At 38.2% G+C, this 4,647-nt stretch overlaps 1 non-coding gene across 1 annotated transcript; it reads right to left on the bottom strand.

Annotated features, from left to right (window-relative positions):
- Positions 1-1,283: 1,283 nt before the first annotated feature.
- LOC123464215 lies at positions 1,284-1,390 on the bottom strand. The gene has a single exon (XR_006639452.1). It is a non-coding gene; the product is annotated as a U6 spliceosomal RNA (small nuclear RNA).
- Positions 1,391-4,647: the final 3,257 nt, after the last annotated feature.

Here is a 4,647-nt window from a genome sequence, read left to right as displayed (position 1 = left end):
CACACATACACACTAAAACATATATTGACATACACACACCACAAAAACATTCACACACCAATGATGCACTTCAAGACTCTAGACAAACAAGTTGACAAGATTAAATCCAGCAAATGGCAAAAGTAATAAAGAGTAGGACAGAAATTAATGCAATAGAGATTACAAGAACAGTACATGGAATCAACAAAATAAATAGTTGGTGCTTTGAAAAGATTGAGATTTAAAAACTGCTAGCCAAACTAACAAAGTAGGAGAGAAAACCCAAATTAATAAAAGGAGAGGTAAAAAGGGACTTATTACATCATACTCCAATGAAATCCAGAAGATCATTAGGGAACACTTTGAAATTTCATATTCCAAATATGCAGGAAACATAGGAGAAATAGATATACCTTTAAATAAATTCATATGCCCTACTAAAATTAAGCTTAGAAACCATAAACAATTTAAATAGACTCTAGAGTCGGGCGTGGTGGCACATGCCTTTAATCCCAGCACTCGGGAGGTAGGGGTAGGAGGATCACCATGAGTTTGAGGCCACCCTGATAATACTGAGTGAGTTCCAGGTCAGGCTGGGCTAAAGTGGGACCCTACCTCGAAAAACCAAAATAAATAAATAAATAGACTCTAAATGAGTAATGAGATTAAAGCAATAATTCAATGTCTCCTCACCCGTCATTCTTAATGACTGCATTGCTGTTCCTGCGGCATGACTGGATGGCCACCTGTTCTGTCAGAATTCTTCGTGCTGTCTAACTCCTACCAGGTGTCTCTTCTTTCAGTCGGGATGGGAGGGAGCTCATGAGACCTTCCACAGACAGTGCTGGTGAAGCATGATTGGCTACTATTAAGAGGAGTATTAGAAATTGAACATCATATTGTTTCCATTTTTTAATGTTAATTTTATTTATTATTATATTGCTTTTCTCTTAGGAAGAATAAGTCACAGTAAATGTCACAAAACTCAGACCTTGGTGTCTAGGTTTACCTAACAAAGCACTGTTTTCATCACATGAAATGTAGAAAACATACTCTTCTCTAACCACAAACCTGTCAGGTACTTATTTTTAAAAGTTAGACTACTTTAGGTGAATAACAGTTTTTAAATTATGTAAAATAATTGTCAGCTGGGTTTAGTGGCACATGACTGTAATCCCAACACTCAGGAAGCAATGATAACAAGATTGATGTCAGCCTGGTCTACTTAGTGAGACCCGGTCCCAAACCAAAACAAAGCAAAACAAAACATTAAACCTGTATTGCTTCTTAAATTAAAAAAAAAAAAAGACATGGAATGCTTCACAAATTTGCATGTTATCCTTATGCAGGGGCCATGCTATTCATTTTTGCAGTGTTGCAATTTTAGTGTATGCGCTGCCAAAGAGAGCACCCGTTTCTACTTTTTGCTTTGGGTGCAGAATTCAGCATCAAAACCTACTCAGAGACTAGCTTGCATAGCTGGGACTTCACCACTCTGTGCACGGTGATGTCTGTGGACTTCTGGCTGTGTTTATTTATTTATTTCTGCATTTATTTTCAAATGTACTGCATGTGTTGCTTACTAATATATACATCTTTGATTTCTTTTATATTTTATTTATTTATTTATGAAAGAGGCAGAGAGAGAGATAGAGAGAATGGGTGTTTCAGGTCCTCTAGCAACTGCAAATAAACTCCAGACTCATGCGCCACCTTGTGCATCTGGCTTACATGGGTAAGAATAGAACCTGTCATAATGATTTGTAGGCAAGCACCTTAACTGCTAAGCCATCCCTTTGGGCCATTTTCTTTAGGTTGTTACTAATGTTTCTAAAATGGTGGAGTTAATTTGGTGGTCATAAATGAAACTAGGCATGAAGTGTGTCAGATTTATATCTGCCCACCAATTCAGGTACCAGGTATTTCTAACAATGTATATAGTGCCTAAAAACTGTGTCAAGGTCTGGAGAAATGGCTTAGTGGTTAAGCGCTTGCCTGTGAAGCCTATAGACCCTGGTTTGAGGCTCAATTCCCCAGGACCCATGTTATCCAGATGCACAAGGGGGCACACATATCTGAAGTTCGTTCACAATGGCTGGAGGCCCTGGCATGCCCATTCTCTCTCTCTATCTGCCTCTTTCTCTCTCTGTCTGTTGCTCTCAAATAAATAAATAAAAATTTTAAAAAACTGTGAAAATCCTTCTATTTTAATCCTGATTTCTATGGAATCTGATCTCTTGTTTTAATGCATATACTACCAAGCTAAAACAAATAAGAAAAAGTCTCCCCGTAGAGAAAAGCCTCAAACAAGTTTCATGCTGAACTTTACCATGCCTTTAAATGTTAGCTAACTCCAGTACTTCTCAAACTGTTCTACATAGCAGGAAGGGAGGAGCACTGTGAAACTACTATGAAGCCAGCATGCCTGATGCCAAAACCAGACAAAGGCACAGCAAAAGCAAAAGGAAATTGCAAACAATTTCTCTGATGAACATAGATGGAAAAATTCTGGATAAAATGCTTGCAAAATGAATTCAAGAACACATAAAGAAGATCTTACGCCCATGACCAATTTCTTTTCATTCCAGGGATGCAAGACTTGGTCAATATATGTAAATCAATAAATGTAGATCCACTTAAGGATGGAAAACATATGATCTTGACAGATCCAGAAAAGTCAGTTGACAAAGTCCAACAAGCCTTCATTAGAAAACTCCTGAAGAAATTAGAACAAGATAAAACAAATCTACATCCAGTATTATACTAAATGGGGAAAAGCAGAGAATTTTGTCTAAACCCTGGGAAAAAAAACTAGGATGTCCACTCTCCCCACTGTGTGTGTGTGTGTACATGTGTGTGTGCATGTGGAGGCCTGAGGTCAACTTCAGGTGTCATCTTTCATTGTTTCTCACCTTAGTTTTCCAGACAGGGTCTCTCACTGAATTTGGAACTCATTGACTTAGTAGACTAGCCAGACAGTAAGCGCCAGAAAGCCCCCTGTCTCCATCTCCCCAGGGCTACGATTACAGGCACATGTGCTGCCACGGCCAGCTTTGATGTGGGTGCCAGGGGTCTGAGCTCAGGTACTCATGCTGGCACAATATGATGGTTAATCTGGGTGATCAACTTGACAGGATCTAGAATCCCCTAAAAAAGACAAATCTCTGGGTTTGTGCAAGAGTTTCTAGATTAGGTTGAGGTGAGGCTAGGGTCTCAGACTGACTAAGAAGGTGAACATGTGCTGAGCCCTAGAATTCTCTGCTTGCTGAATGAGGACTGAATGTGACCAGCTGTTTCATGCTGTTGACACCATGCCTTTCCTGTTATGATGGACTTTATCCCCTCAAATAGAAATTGAAGCACTCTTCCTCCCTTAAGTTGCTTCTAGCCAGGTATTTTGTCACAGCAATAAGGAAAGGAACTAATAAACTTAGTAAATACTTTCCCAAATGAGCCATCTCCTTAAGTCCCTTTCAACTTATTCAATCTAATTCTCAAAGTCTTAGCTAGAACAATAACATGAGGGAAAGTTAAAGGGAATGGAAATAGAAAAGGAAGAAGCCAAATAGACCCTCTTTTAGATCTGATTCAATGCTTAAAAGGTCCTGTAGACTCTACCAGAAAACTTTTAGGTATGATAACCAGGTTCAGTAAAGTTACAGGAAAAAAAAAAAAATCAACATAAAAGTGAGTAGTTTACTCTCATTTCTGGTTAGAAAAACTTCTCTTTTCTGATGACAATGACCACTGAGATGACCCAAAAGGCAACATAGTGCTGAAAAGAAGGGACAGAGGAGTGTCCAACACTGAAACATCTCACAGCCAGCAAGGCTCAGAGTCCATTGCGGAAAAGATGACAGAAAGAATGTAAGAGCCAACTGTCCTGACAGAATTTGGCCTCAATATACAAGACCTCACAGTGCCTAGCAATACCCACACAAGATCCTCATAATAGGAGAAAAAGATGATGGCATCAAATTAAAAGAGAGACTAACGGAGAGAGGGAGGGGATATGACAAAGAGCAGAGTTATGAAGGATAACGTGGGGGAGGGGAGACAAGGGAAGGGGAGGGAAATACCATGATTTGTTGTCTGTAAGTATAAAAGTTGTCAATGTATATTAAGTTAAAAAAATACTAAAAAGAATGAGTAGCTTTTTCTTTACTAATAACAAATTTGCTGGGAAAGAAAATAGGGAAACTTTAAGACATTGAAAAAAAGAAATTGAAGGTATTAGACAAATTTCTAGGGTTGATATTGTGCATATGCAGTTCCCATTAAAATTCTGATGGTATTATTCACAGAAATAGAAAAAGATCCAGAAATTCACATGGAAACACCAAAAACCATGGGATAGACAAAGCAATTCTAAGCAAGAAAAACACTTCTAGAGTTACCACAAGATTTGACCTCAAATTATATTACAGACAACAAGGTACTGACACAAAACTAGACATATAGACTAATAGAACAGAACAGAGAACCCTCAAATAGCCAATTAAACTAGGGCCACCTAATATTTGACACTGGAAAGAAGACAGTCTATTCAACAAATGATGTTTGTCAAAACTGAAAGTCCAATTGCATAGGAATGGAATTAGATCCATATTTCTCACTCTTCACAAAAAATTCAAAGTGCATCAGAGTCTTTAATTTAAAACCTAAAAC

The sequence above is a fragment of the Jaculus jaculus genome, chromosome 10, assembly GCF_020740685.1.
Source record: "Jaculus jaculus isolate mJacJac1 chromosome 10, mJacJac1.mat.Y.cur, whole genome shotgun sequence".
Lineage (NCBI taxonomy): Eukaryota > Metazoa > Chordata > Mammalia > Rodentia > Dipodidae > Jaculus > Jaculus jaculus.
This window is presented reverse-complemented; position numbering and strand designations above follow the sequence as displayed.